At 51.0% G+C, this 15,556-nt stretch overlaps 1 pseudogene; it reads left to right on the top strand.

Annotated features, from left to right (window-relative positions):
• The first annotated feature begins 3,276 nt into the window (after positions 1-3,276).
• Positions 3,277-3,966, top strand: LOC137464201 (zinc finger protein 3-like; annotated as a pseudogene).
• Positions 3,967-15,556: the final 11,590 nt, after the last annotated feature.

A 15,556-nucleotide genomic window follows, 5' to 3' on the forward strand; every position in this document is an offset into this window, starting at 1 on the left:
CTTATGAGGAAAATGGCTGTTGTGGGTGACCAGTGTAAAGAAAATATTTTGTTGTCCTTCCTTGAAAAGTTTGTTAAAATCACTGCAGGAAAGGGACCAAATGATACCAGCGAGACTGACAAGGTTCATTCACCCCAAGGCGAGGAACACAAGGCTGCTAAAAGTCCTACAAGAAGCCCAGCTCAAGTAGCTAAATTCCCAATTAAGTCCCGAATTCACAGGCTTGAGGGCCTTGCCAAATGTGAGAATCATAATTCCCTTTGTGCCTGTCGCCTTTGCGACAGATACACAGAGCTTTCCCTTCCTTTTAATAACCTCTGTTGGGCTGAACTTCCACTTTTCTTTTTTCAGAACCTGCCAGCAGCTGAGCTGGAGCTGTGCAGGAACCGATGAAACTTGGAATTGCCACAGAATTGCTTCTATTGTCAGTTCATTCATGTTTGGGACTTGTTTGTGTTTTCATCCCACGTGACTTGTGGGAAGAGCAGGGCTGGTGACCAGGGGCTCTGTGTCCCTCCCACCACTGAGTGTACTTGGGGCTGGGGGGGCTCTCCAACCTTCTCATCCCTGGGGAGGCCGGGGGGGTCTCTGTCCCTCTCATCCCTTGTGTGACCTCACCCAAGCATCATCGGGCTCCGAGGGACAGAGACACCCCCAAACCCCCAGAAGGGCTAAACCTGGGATTTGGTTTGGGCCTGAGGGTTTAGGAAGGGGCTGGAACTGGGGCTGGGGTTGGAGTTGGGGCTGAGATTTGGATTAGAGCTGGGATTGGGGTTACGGCTAGATGTGGGATTGGCTTTAGGGCTGGAGTTGGGATTGGGTCTGGAGCTAGACGAGTCTGGCACTGGGATGAGATTAAATACAGAACTGTGAGTGTGTCTGAACGTGGAGTGAGATTGAGACCAGGATCAGGGTCAGGTTTGGGACTGAGTGCACGCAGGGCAGGACAGGGGGGATGTCACTGCAGGATGTCCCTGGCATTGTCCCAGCCCTCCTCAGGCACCTCCAAACACGGGGGGCAGCTGGTTGCTCCAAGATCCAGGTGCTCCCACACTGCCCCTCAATACCAGGTGAGCATTCCCTGAGGGCAGCCCAGACTGTGAACCTTGGGGGTCAGGGATCAGCCTTCACATCCCTGTGGGAGCAGCTACAGATGTGACAAGAGATTTTTCCCCCCGTTCTTCCCTGTGGAAGGGTGAAGCCCAGCTGCCCTTTCCTTCTGCTGCCTCCTCCTCTCCTCAGCGAGGATGTCAAACTCCCCACGAGCAGGAAAATCCCCATTCCCTGTTGCCTTGTGGCTGCAGCCTGGAACATCCACTCAGAACAAAGAACTTTCTGACAGCCCTGCTGAATGACACCGGGAGGAGGTTTTGAGAAAGGGAGGAAATTGTACTTTGATAGGAAATAAAGTTACACAATTATTTCTTTCTGTCCCATTCATTTTCAGTCAGCTGCAGTTCTGTTTGCAGAGTGCCACCTTCTCAGCTGATTGTGTTTGTGTCCTCCTTTCTCTCCTGCCTCTCTTTGCCTGCTCTGTTTCTCTCTCCCTGTCTCTGTCCTGGCTGGTAAGATAAGCATATATTCTATTTGCCATCTGTTGGAGGTGGGGCAGGTATCTTCTGTTCAGCTGGGCAGTTTTCTTATCTCTTCCAAGAACAATGTCTGCCTCCGGGGAGATATCTTCTGTTCATGGGCCATTGAATGACTCACTGTGTGACTGATGGGGTTACATCATCCCATTGTGAGATGCTCCACCCAGAGGGAAGAGCCAAGCATCCCTACCTGCAAAAAATCAGCATTTCTGGGACATCAGAACAGCCTCTTCGCTGGATTCCCAAAGGATCAGCTTCTTCTCCGCTGGATTCCCAGAGGAAGACCAGGCCCATCTACTCTATCACCAGACCTTCAGAGAAAACTACACCCTTCTACAGGACCACTGCTAATTATCTTTTATCTTCCTCTCTTCAAAACACAGAAAATTGGGGTAAAAATGAACAAATTTACCAAAGGCATCTAAAGCCTCACATTTTACTTGTGTTTTGGGGAATCTTGGATTCCGGGAGACATTTAGGATGATATGGGGGTGGGGGAGGGGGGTATTTGGTTTAGTTGTCCTTATTTCTTGGCACTCCAAATGACAAGAAGGTTATCTGTCATGTCAAAACCACTCAATGCCACTGAAAACTACTGAATCCCACCCCAAAATCGCTCAATTCCACCACTTCTCAGGGTGAAATTGGATTGGAAAGGGATTGGGCAAAGTGGCATGCAAATCAGGAGGGGTGAGATGGGCATTGGGTGAGGCAGGATGGGTGGGATCGGGTTTGGGAGGTGTGAAATGGGGGAATCCAGCTTGGGAAGGGGGTCTTGATGTCCAGGAGGGGTGGGATGGTTTGGGACTGGGGAGGCGGTCTGGAGTCTGGAATGAGACAGCCAAAGTTTGGGGAATGATTAAGATAGGGGGAGCCCATTATTGAGTGAGTTTTTGAATAGTCTACATTCATGAAGAGATCCCGGGGTATCTCACACTCCTGAGGCAGTTTTGGGGCACTCCCCAACTCTTGGGGGGTTTCCTGAGAGCAGCTCCATGGAGCCCCATTGCCAGGGGTGGCTGCCACGGGCACGAGCTCAGAGCTGTGCCAGAGTCCATTGCCTTGGTGCTGGAGAGCAGAGAAATGATGAACGGCCCCAGACATCTCCAGTGTGTGTTTGTGGAGGCCTGCGAGCTTACTGGGGAGAGGGCAACAGCAATCCCCTGGAGAAATGCACCTTAGGCTCCGGGCATCCCTCACAGCTCAGGGTGAGGACAGAAGCTTCCCCCAAGGTGCTCTGCAGCACTATGTTAATTTGTCCCAGTTCTGTCCTCCCCATTGACCCGTTGGCCTTTCCTACCCCTTTTACCCTCATATGTTCATGTTCTAGCAAATTCTCCCTTCCCTGTCTTCCCCTTGGTTTATGTCCCCGCCTATCCACCCTGGCATTCCCTATCAGTCCCTTTCCCTGTGTACCACCCCTAAACCCTCAGATCCCTGAATCTCTCCTCCACCCCCTCTTTCCCTGCATTTATACCCTAAACCCTCCTTTGTCTTTGTCTTTAACCCCTGGACCGCTGAGCGTCAGACCCTCACAAATCCTCGCTGGAGCTCCATGCCCGGACCCTCCCGTGTCTTCACTGCCGAGCTGCTCCGTGTGTGTGTGTGTGTGTGTGTGTGCTGGGGCTCTCGTGGCTCCTGCCCGTTAGCACAAAACACTCTCAGGCACAACAGCAGTCTTGTCATGCACCGGCGCATCCACACTGGGGAGAGGCCCCACGAGTGCAGGGAGTGTGGGAAGAGCTTCAGGAGGAGCTGCGACCTGATCAGGCACCAGAACATCCACACTGGGGAGAGGCCCCACGAGTGTGGGGAGTGTGGGAAGAACTTCAGGAGGAGTTCCCACCTGCTCAGGCACCAGAACATCCACACTGGGGAACAGCCCTACGAGTGTGGGGAGTGTGGGAAGAGTTTCAGGCAGCGTGCTGCCCTGAGCAGGCACCAAAAGATCCACACTGGGAGAGGCCCTATGAGTGTTCCAAATGTGGGAAGGGATTTGGGATCAGCTCCCATCTCCTCCGGCACTATCTGGTTCACACGGAGGAGAGGCCCTTCTGCTGTCCCGACTGCGGGAAGGGATTCAAGCACAACTCCACCCTCATCACCCACCAGCGCATCCACACCAGGGAGAGGCCCTACGAGTGTCCCCAGTGTGGGAAGAGCTTCTCCAGCAGCTCTCTCTTGACCAGACACCAACGGAGGCACCGGTAAGGGAAGCCCTGCGAGTGCCCCGAGTGCGGGAAGAGCTTCGTGTGCTGCTCCAGCTCCATCCCCACTGCAGGAACCACGCTGGGCAAAGCCCTGGTGACCCACATTCCCTGTGATCCATGATGGGGACACACCTGGCTGCTTCTCCTTTTGCTTTGGCCTTAATTTTCTTGGGATTCATCTTCATCCCTTGAAAGCAGCTAAAACAGGGGTGAAAAGAAAGAAATTTATCAAAAATGTCAAAAGTCTCACCATTTCATATGGTTTTGAGGGGGAATTTAGGATTTGGAGACATATTCTGGAGGATTTGTGCATTCTGGGGTGATTTTGGGCAATGTTCTTCTCATCTTTGCACTCCAAATGTCAAGAGGGATCAATCTGTCACCTCAAAACCACTCAAATCCCACCAGAAACAACTGAATTTTATCCCATAAGGGCTCAATCCCACCTCACAATGGCTTGTTCCCACCTCAAAAAAACTCTGTCCTGCACCAAACTCACTCGATTCCACAGCTGCCAGAGTGTGATGGGGTTGGAAGGAGATCGGGAGAAGTGGGATCCAAATTTGGAGTGGTGGGATTGGGATTGTGTGGGGCTGTTTGGATGGGATGTATTTGATAGCAAATAAAACTTTCAGAGTTACTGATTTCTGTCCCATTCATTTTCAGTCAGTTGCTGTTCTGTTTTTCAGACTGCCACCTTCTCAGCTGATTGTGTTTGTGTCCTACTCTCTCTCCTGCCTTTCTTTGCCTGCTCTGTTTCTCTCTCCGTGTCTCCCTTGAGCCAGGGCAGCTGCCACCAAAGACCCTGCCCTGATTTAATTCCCGGTGCAGGAGCTGCAACAACCATGGGTGAAGTTAGGAAGGCTGGCAGTGAAATGTCACTGTAAGGATTGGGATCGTATGGACTGGGGTTGTAGAGCCTGAGATCCCATGGACTGGGATTTCACAGGCTGGGACCATATGGATTAGGACTATAGACTGGCACCATCCAAACTAGGCCCATATGGACCAGGATGGCTGTACCAGAATGATGTGAACCAAGGCGGTCCTGCCCTGCCCAGGGGTCCCTCCCAGTTCCACCCAGGGATGCAGCCAAAACTCCCCGGAGGGAACGCAGAGGTCCCAGAGGGATCCCAGTGCCAATCGCATTTCCAGTCCCGTTTGCAATCCTGGTGCCGGTCCCAAAGAGATCCCAGTGCTGATACCGGTTCTGGTGCCAGCCTCAGTGTCCATCTTGGTCCTTGAGCACTCCCGGTGCTGATTCCAGTCCTGGTGTCACTCTTGATCCCAGGGCAGTGCCGGTCCCAGTCTGGGCCCCAGAGCGGTGCCAGTCCCTGTCCCAGTCTGGGCCCCGGAGCGGTGACGTTCTCGGTGCCAGTGCTGGTGCTGGTTTCAGTGCTGGTCTCAGTCTTGGTCTCGGAGTGGTTCTGGACCTAGTGCTGCTACTGGTGCTGGTCTTGGTCCCAGAGTGCTTCCAGTGCCAATCTCAGTCTCGGTCCCGGTCCCAGAGCGCTGCCAGTCTCGGTGCTGGTTCCGGTCTCGGTCTCAGTCCTGGAGGGCTCCTGGTCTCGGTCCTGGTCCCGGTCCCAGAGCAGTCCCAGTGCAGGTGCCAGGTTCCAGTCTCCATCCCAATCCCAGTCCTGGAGCACTGCCGGTGCCAGTCCCAGTTCCGAAGCGCTCCTGGTGCTGGTCCCAGTGTCAGTCTTGGTCCCAGTGCCAGTTCTGGTGTGGTTTTGGTCTTGCTCTCGGTCCTAGTCCTGGTGCCGGTCCTGTAGTGGAGCTGATCTCAGTTCCAGTGTCAGTCTCAGTCTTGCTGCTGGTGCTGGTTCTGCTGCTAGGTTTGGTCTCGATCCTGGAGAATTTAAGCCCATTTGAGTGATTTTAGGCCAAACTGGGCAGGTTTAGGGTGGCTTTCAGATCCCTTGGAGTGATTTCAAGCCTTTTAGGGTGGATTTTAGGCCCCTTTGGCTGATTTTAGGCCAAATCTGGTTGGTTTTAGGGTGGATTTTAGATCCCTTTGGATGATTTGAGGCCCATTTGGGTGGAGTTTGGGCCCAATTGGGTGATTTTAGGATAAAATGGGCAGGGTGGATTTTAGATGCCTTTGGCTGATTTCAGGCCAAATCTGTTGGGGTTTAGGCCCATTTGGGTGATTTTAGGATAAAGCGGGCAGTTGTAGGGTGGATTTTAGACCTCTTTGGATGATTTTAGGCCCATATGGGTGGATGTGAGGTCTCTTTGGGTAATTTTAGGTCAAACCAAGCCCTTTCACGGTGACTTTGGGTCCCTTTGTGTTATAGATGGATAATGAGGTGATTTGCTCTCACAATGAAGGGATGAATACTGTGTGAATACTAAGAGAAGCTTTATTGATGTATAATTATGTTGCTGTAGTCTGTTGTTTCGATGCCCTCTGTTCTCCCCACAGTCCCTTTCCCCCGTACTGTTACCGTCAGACAGCCCGAGTCATCCAGCACAGGCAGAAAGAAGGCGTGCACAAAAACTTGTTCCTAGGGGGAGGGGGTGTGGCATGACGGCACCTGACCCTCCAATCGAGTCGCAGGAAAGCAGACTCCACCAATGAACAGCAGAGAAGAGTTGACTGACAGCCTGTGGGAGGGGCCAGGGTTGGCTGAGGCAACCCCGGGGTATAAAAGGCGAAGCTTCCATCTTGAAGACGAGCCAGCCACGTGGTCGGCAGCCACGGGGGAAGCTCCCAGGCCTGTTTGTCCTTATTTAGTCCTTTTGTTGTAATTTTTGTTAAGGTTGAATAAGCCTTTTAACAATTTTAAAGTGAGCAGTCATTTCTCACAGCAACCAAGGGTTCCTTTACTGGAGTTTGGTGCACAGGAGAAACACCAACCATATCTTCTCAATAGGTCAAAATGACACAAAATTTTACTGGCAAAGTACAGAAAATCAAGAAACTTTGGAAAAAGATTTAATAAAACGTCCAAGTCAACATAAAACACCATAGCAGTAACGTCATTACCTCAGCCCATTACACCTGGAAACCTTGAAGCACTGAAGTTGTTGAGGCACCAAAGATGTTCCATATCAAGAGCATTAGAAGGAGAAGACAGAGAGACAGGAAGACAGAAGCTTCACAGAAAGAAATGCATATGGCTACCAACTGCTGGGGTTCCAGTGTGGGTGAGAAAGAAACCCCAGGAGAAGGCAGGGTACGGACCATAGCCTGAGCACGTGCTCCGTGTTTTAAGCCCCTGTGCCTTTGTGGGCCTCCCCCCAAGGTGTCTCGGGACATCGATCTCATCCAGCCTCTGACAGCGACCATGGTGACACTATGGAACCTCATGGAGCCGTGGGAGAGTTGTGACACTGCGGCCCAAGGACACCATGGTGAAACTGGGGAACCTCATGGAGCCATGGGTGAGTTGTGACACTGTGGCCCAAGGACACCATGGTGACCCTATGGAACCTCATGGAGCCATGGGTGAGTTGTGACACTGCGGCCCAAGGACACCATGGTGACACTGGGGAACCTCATGGAGCCCTGGGTGAGTTGTGACAATGCAGAACCAAGGAGCCTTTGTGACACATCAAGGCCCTGTTGGAACAAAGAAACCATTGCTGACAGTCCAGAAACTCATGGAACCAAGGGACATTGGGACAATGCAGATCCGAGGACACCATGGTGACACTATGGAACCTCATGGAAGCAAAGAGGCCATTGTGACACTCTGGTGCCTCACAGAATTGGGGGGACCATTGTGAAACTCAGGACCCCTATGGAACGAAGGGTCAAAGATGAAGCTGTGGGGCCTGTAGAACCAAGGAGCCATTGTGACACAGCGGGGCTGCAGGGAGCCAAGGGGCCATGGTGACATTGCAAGGCCTCAGGGAAGCCAGGGGCCATTGTGACACTACAGAAGAAAGGAGAACATTGTGACACTACAGGGACTCGTGGAATCATGGAGACCATTGGGACACTGTGGGACTAAGGGGACAGGGAACAGGTGAGGCTGGTTTGGCCTCCCGGGGGCTGCTGGACAGGTCTGGCTGACCTTGGCATGTCGAGGGCTGCTTCTCATGTGCCCCTGAAGCCCTGGGGCTCTGGGCTTTCCTTCCTATGGGAGAGAACTGTCCTGCTCCTCCAGGGGCCTATGGCCAAAACTGGGATTCCTTCTCCAAATTTCCTTAAGTGCAAAGATTGTTCCCAGATGAAATCTGCCAGGAGACACAGATCTGGCTGCCTTGGCTACCTGGGGGCCACCTCTCATCTGCCTTTGAGACACTGGGACCATGTGCTTTTCTTTCTTATGGGAAAAAACATCCATCTCAACTAGGCACCCATGGCCAAAACTGGGCAACTGCCTCCAGAATTCCCTATATCCAAGGATAGTTCCCAGACAAAAGCTGCCAGGACTGATAAGTCTGGCTGGCCTTGGCTTCCGGAGGGCTGGCCCTCATCTACCTTTGAAACACTGGGGCTCTGTGCTTTCCTTCCTAATAAAAAACACTCTTCTTCCTGTCCAGGCACCCACAGCCAGATATGAGATTGCACCTCCAAAACGCCCTATGTCCAAGGATAGCCCCTGGACAAACAGTGCCAGGACAGACAGGTCTGGCTGGCTTGGCCTAAGGGTGGCCACCTCTCATCTTCTTCCAAAGCACTTGGACTTCATGCTTTACTTTCCTATGGGAGAAAATCATCCATCTTGACCATGGCCAAAATTGGGATTTCACCTCCACAACTCTACATCCAAGGATTGCTCCCAAGTGAAAGCTGCCAGGACAGACAGGTCTGTCTGCCCTTGGCCTCTTGGGGGCTGCCTCTCCCGTGCTGTTGAAACACTGGGGCTCTGTGCTTTCCTTCCTATGAAAAAGAACCATCCTTCTTATCTAGGCAGAAAAGGCAAAACTGGGGTTCCACCTCCCAAATTCCCTATATCCAAGGGTTGCTTTCAGATAAAAGCTACCAGGACAGAGAGGTCTGGCTGGCCCAGGCCTCTGATGGCCGGCTTTCATCTACCCCTGAAACACCGGTGTTCCGTGCTTTCCTTCCTATGGAAAAGAACCGTCCTCCTCTGGGTGTCCATGTCTGAAATTGGGATTCCATCTCTAAAATTCTGTATATCCAAGGGTTGCTGCCAGGAAAAATCTGCCAGTACCGTCACGTCTGGCTGGCCTTGGCCTCTGGTGGCTGCCCCTGCCACACTGGGGCTCGGTTCTTTCCTTCCCATGGAGATCACTGTGACACGGTGGGGACCTCATGGAAGCAAGGGGATCATTGTGGCACCACTGGAGCCCATGGAACCAAGAGGCCATGGTGACACAGCGGGGCTTCATGGACCCAGAGACCATTATGACTCTGTGGGGCCTGATGGAACCATGGAGGCCATTCTGACCCTTCAGGGCCTCGTGTCCCCAAGGGGGCATTGTGACACCTCAGGGCCTCCTGGAAGCAAGGGACCATTGGGACACTGTGGGGCCCCATGGAACCGAGGGAAGATGGAACAGGTCTGGCTGGCTTGGCCTCCCAGGGGCCCCCTGACAGATCTGGCTGATCTTGGGATGTCAAGGGCTGCCTCTCATTAGCTCCTGGAGCACTGGGGCTCTGTGCTTTCCTTACTATGAAAAGAACCATCCCTCATTTCAGATGCCCATTGCCAAAATTGGTACTCTCCCTAAAAAGTTTCCTCCATGCAAGGGTATCTCACAGAAAGAAACCGACCAGCTGTGGCTGGCCTTGACCTCTGGTGGTCACCTCTCATCTGCCCCTGAAACACTGGGGCTCTGTTCCTTCCTTCCTATGGAAAAGAACTGGCCTCCTTGTCCAGGGACCATGGCCAAAATGAGAATTGGGCCTCCCAAATTCTGTATATCCAAGGATTACTCCAAACAAAAGTAGCCAGGGCAGACAGGTCCGGCTGGCCCTGTCCTCTGGTGATTTTCTGAGACTATGGGCTGAATGTTTTCAATTGCAAACACCTCGGAGAGGGCCCAGAGATCTCCCAAGGTGGTGTTTGGAGGCCTCGGGCACAGGACCACTGTATAGGGACAAAGGAGCTCTGTGCTCAGTGGGGTGGAGACTGAGGACAGTGGAGGAGAGCCACGAGAGTGTTTAAAGAGCAGTTTCAGAGATGGTGGATCCTTTTGACATAGTGGAAAACAGCCTGAGAAAGAAAGAATTAATGCCAAGGGCAGCTGGGGAGGCCCAGACTGGGCACCAGGAGAAAGGAATTTCCCTCCCAGGGCAGGGCTGTGGTGCAACACATCCCCAGAAGGAGCCTGGAGCAGCCCAAGGCTTTGTGTGGCCAGGCAGGGGCAGGCAGGAGGCAGAGCTGTCAGCAAAGGAAGGGGCCAGCGAGGTGGGGCAGCCGGGGATGACGACAGCCTGCAGGGACAGAGGCCAGGGCAGGGACACCGTAGGACAGCCTGGGCTGCACAGGGCACAGGGATGTGCAGCAGCTGCAAGGCCCTGACAGAGCCAACCTGTGCAGCACTTTGGCCGTGGCTGCTGGCCCTGGGCCTGAGGCCAGGAGGGGACAAGTGACCCTTGCAGCCCTGGGGCCTCATTGCCTCCTTGTCCCTGCTCAGCAGCCTGGCAGGGGCCGCCCCATGGTCCTGCCCTTGGCATGGCACATCCCCTCATCCCAGTGCCCATCCCGGGAAGAGCCCTGAGCAAGGAGGGAGGGACAGGATCTGTCTTGCCAGGGGCTGGGGCTCAGGCCTTGGCCCTTTGCTTTCCTGAAACACATCCAGGTTTGCTCAGCACCAGAGACACCTTTCCCTTGCTTGTCCCCAGCTGTCATCACTGCCTCCAGTGTTCTGCTCTGCCTGGAACCTGGGGACACTTTCTCAGTTGTGTCCCTCACAGGGATCTATTTACAGTAGAAGAAACTTCAGTATTTTAATCTCACTTTGAGTTCTTGAGAAGTGTTTTGAGCACACTCTGAGGAACTGAGTCTGATGCAAACAGCACCACGGCCCCAGAGGTCATTAAAGTCCTGGTGCTGTGTCTGTGCTGCTGAGCTGGGCCGGGCTCCTGGCCCAGAGGCAGCTCCTGGCAAGGGCAGCGCTGCAGAGGGACAGCTCTGGCCAGGAGCAGCTCCTGTGCACAGCCCAGCAGGGCTGGGGCACTGCCAGGGCACCCCAGGGACACGAGCAGGGCACAGACCGAGCTCACAGGGGCTCAGCACCGGCAGGGGCTGTGGGATGTCCCAGAGGGGGCCGTGTCACAGCGGCTGTGACATCCCAGGGGCTGTGTGACATCCCAGGGGCTGTGTGAGGTCACTGGGGAGGTCACTCCGCCCCTGCCCCCCTCACAGTTGCCCCAGAGAAGTCCAGCGCTGCTCGTGCACAGCGGGGTCCCCTGTCCCCCCGGGTCCCCCCGCCCCCAGTGCCGCAGCCCCCCCCAGAGGATGTTCCACGAGATCGACCCCAGAGCCTGACACGGGGACGGGGTCGGGGCCGTGGGGGGTGGAACAGGGGGACAGGGACCCCCCCAGCAGCGTCACCGTGTCCCCCAGGGCCGGAGCCTGGGAAAGGGCTCCTTCACCCTGGTATAGACACATATTATAATATTGGCTTTTTGCAAATATTAAAATGGATTTTATATGTGTGATATTAAAGTTACTTTGTGACAAAGACATAGTTTTTAATTTTGTTGTTAATTAAGCTTAGACATAGCAGTGCAATAGCTGACAGAAGTATGCCTGTGTTAAAATGCCTGCTGGGATGGGATAACATCCAATGAACACAGGATGAGCACACCTGTACAGATCTGCCAACCATCAGCACTCACCGTCTGAAGGCAGTGCGGACCAAGGCCCGAACTGGAAGTGATAAAGAGAAGGAGCCAAAGCCCAGCCAAGGAACACGCATGCTCTGAAAAGGCAGACCCAAGGAGGGGCCATGTGAAATAGATCCTGGAAAATGTGAACTCGTTTATGGATATGCATAAGGGGCTATGAATATGCAACAGGCTGGTGTAAGGGAAAAGGTATTTAAGGGGGATCCCCGAAGGTAACAGGGTGGTCTAGGCTGAGTGCCAAGATGCACCCGGCCATAAATAACCTTTGCTCCATGGTCCTTGTCTCCCATTGTCCTTTATTAAACTTTTTACATTTTCACAGGAGAGTGAACGTGTTTTTCACATGGGCTACACATGCTTATACAAAATTCTAGGAAGACTAGAAATTTTTTGTACAATAATTGGGTTAATCATCACATAAACAAACTTATCCATTTTGCTACATGTCTTGCTCATAGAAGTCGATTCAATCTTCTTTCTTGATTCAGTCTTCTTGCTGTCTTCAAAGCTCTGTTTGTTCTTGTCAAGGCATTCTGAATATCAAATCTGTTATGCCAATCAGGTCCAAAGTTCATCAACTCACTGCTGTCCTGGCAGCATGGCTGTGTCTCCGCAAGGAGGGAAACACTGACCGAGAGGATTACAGTAAGGTGAAGGTAGCCTCAGCCTCCCGTGACCGAGCTGCCGGGTATGATCTGTCAGATCCCCTTGAAGGAGCCTCTAGTATGAATGCCCAGGGAAGAAAGGATAACCAGGGCTAGAGGGGCCCTGCCTCGAGCCAGGGAGAGGCTCGGGAAAACCGGATCTTTGGTCAGTGTGGATCCGATGGCCTGGCACATCAGAGCCACAGAAATATGAAACCTTAGCTGGCACTGGAGCGCAGTGTACCCTGACACCATCGGGACATACCCAGGACGGCCCCCAGTGAGTCTGGGGGGTTCTGGGGGGCTTTGGGTGCTTTTTTGGGCTTTGGGGCATTTTGTTTGGAGTTTAGGGGGAATTATTGGGTTTTTGGAGAGAATTATTGGGTTTTGGGGGGTTTTCTGGATGTGGGGGGTTTTGGATTTTGAGGGACTTATTTCTGGGGGCTTTATTTAAATGTTTGGGATTGTTTTTTAATTTTGGTGGATTTCAGTGGGATTTTGTGGGATTCTTTGAGGTTTTGGAGGGTTTTATCAGGATTTTTAGGGAATTTTGGGGGGTTTTAGTGGAATTTTGGGGGGGCTTTGGGGTTGTCCCTGGGTGTGGGGAACGGCTGAGAGGTGCCAAAATCTCATTAAAACCCCAGAAAGTCCCAATAAAATACACGATATCCCAATTAAATCTCAGAAAATCCCACTTGAACACCCTAAAATCCTAATAAAAGCCCACAGAGTTCCAATTAAACCCCACAAATCCCCCCCAAAAGTGTCCCTAAAAGCACAAAAAGCCTTACCAAATCATCCCAAGACCCAAAGAAATCCTGGCAACACCTAAAAAACTCCAAAACACTCACCAAATGCCACCAAAAAAAAACCCCAGAAAAGCCCAAAAACAAACCCAAACAAACAAAAAAATCCATTAAAATGGAAATCCCCAAAGAATCACACAAAATGGTCCCAAAATTCCAATAAAATGCCCCAAAATTCCAGAGAATCCCACAAAATCCCAGTAAAACCTTCCAAAATTCAAAAGAAAACACAAAAAAATTCAAATAACCCCCAAACACCCCAAGAAATGCATCCCCCCCCTCAAAGCACCAATAAACCCCCCCAAAATCCAAACTCCCCAAAATTCCCCAGCTCCCCCCAAACCCAATATCTCTCCCCAAAAGCCCCACCAATTCCCCTATAACTCCCAGCACGATCCCCCAAAGCCCAAAAAAAGCCCCAAATGCCCCGAGCCCTCCCGAACCCTCCCTGGTCCCTCCCGGTCCCACCCAGGCCCGTCCGGGGCCGCGGCCAAAACTGCCCGGGGCGAACACGGAGGTCCCGGAGCGACCCCGGAGCCGATCCCGGGCTCGGCCTCGGGCTCGGCCCCTTTGGGGGATTTTGGGCTGAACCGGGCAGGTTCAGGGTGGGCTTCAGATCCCTTGCAGGGATCTCAAGCCTTTTCGGGTGTGTTATAAACGCCAATCACTTGTTTTAAAAATTTATAAAAGTTTACTAAAAATAAAATGGAAAAAAAAATAATACAAGTATAAACAATTAGAGTTAGGACAATTAAAGAGACAATAACAGCAACAAGTTACAGCCCGGGCTGGGTACCTCTCTCTGGACAAAAGTGAGCCAGGAGAAGGACCCCGATAAAAAAGAATTCCCTCCTTAAGAGGGGTAACCTGTTGCATACACAAATCACTTCATGAATATGCATATATTTATTTAAAACAAGAAGTTCGTCCGGTAATTGTAGAGGAATTCCTGTTAATCCCAGGCGCCTTGAAGTCTAAGTTCGGTTTTTTGTTGATAAGGAAAGCCATAAATTCCTCTCCTCTGGAAGATTTAGGGGTTTTTGTAATTGTTATCTCTGTGTGAAGAATTTCTTGATTATCTTCTCCTTCTCTTGAGCAAAAAGAATACCACACACACATATTTTCTATTTTAACTACTAAAGCTTAATTTCAATTACAAAACTACATTTACTATATTATTAAAATGTTACTACAGCATAACTTTCCAACTTAGCATAATACATATCGTAAATATCTGCGTAGAGCCATACATTCTGCATTTTTCACAATCCTTCCTCTTTCTTTTTATAATTATTTTGGCTCGAGCAATATTTACTGCTTTCTAGTCTTCACTTTTCGTTCATTTTCTTCATAAATCAATCTAGCCTCTTGAAAGGGGTCTTCTATATTATTTTGTTTCTTTAATACCATAATCTTTTGCACCATTTTTGTTGTATCCAATTTTTGATCCATGGTCACTAATTGCATGCCTTGAACTACACTGGTGATGAGTCGAATGAAACAGGGGATCAAACAAGGAAGGAATATTAGACCAGCTGTAGCGCATAACAGGAAAAAGCCTAGCTTTTTCCACCAGTCTATTTCCAACACGTTATCCCACCAGCTAGTATTCAGCATTAGTATACAAATTGTCAAGTGAGATTGGTACAGGTTTAGGTGGTGGTGCCGGCTTAGCCTTTTTGTTTATCAATTGCTCTTTTACCAAATCCTGTGCTTTATTCCCAATAGCGTATGTGAAACAAATCCATTTTTCCCCTTTTGGGCATTCACTTCCCGCCCTGTTACCACTTATTCCTAGATTCTCAGTAATCCAGTACTTTTGTCCATTGTGCATGCAGTTTCCTAATCTGGATGGGTTATAACAGTGACTGTTGACATGAGTGTGCGAGATAAAAAAGGAGCCTCAGTGTCTTTCCATATACAGCTTCTGGTAACACCTGTAGCATGGCTTTGTTAATATCCCAAAAGGGAAAAGACAGAAAATGAGTGACAGAAAAAGGAGAGGTCCAGTATGGCTTATACTCCCACCTCCCATGCCTATGGGGTTGCAACCCACAGCAGGTGTATGTGATCTTCTTGGTGGCGATTACAGAGGCCAATCTGGTCTTGCCCTCTCTTCTCTTGTCACTTTCTCTTAGCTAATTTCCAGGCAAATCGTTTTTGACACTCCTTAACGGTGGTCTCCCACTGTTCCTCAGCTATTTCCCATTCAACAGGCACTAATAATTCCCATCCACAAAACACAGTTATTATTTCAGTTGTTTCGAGCTCTGCTTGGATAGGGGATCTAGTTGACACTCGACACTTCTTGCAATGGGGGCATCGCTTGTGTGAACTACAATACCAATTTTTCCCACAATTCAAACATTTACATTTAACCCAACTAACATGCCCAGTATTTGGGTGAATCAAACAGGGTATATTACGTGGCACTGAGGTTGTAATTCGCCCTCCTCTTTGTATAAATCACAGGCTAAGGCCAAAATACAGGAGTTTTCTGTCCGAAACAGTCCCGATCCTCCTGTCT

This window comes from Anomalospiza imberbis, chromosome 38 (genome assembly GCF_031753505.1).
Source record: "Anomalospiza imberbis isolate Cuckoo-Finch-1a 21T00152 chromosome 38, ASM3175350v1, whole genome shotgun sequence".
NCBI classification, from domain to species: Eukaryota; Metazoa; Chordata; class Aves; order Passeriformes; family Viduidae; genus Anomalospiza; species Anomalospiza imberbis.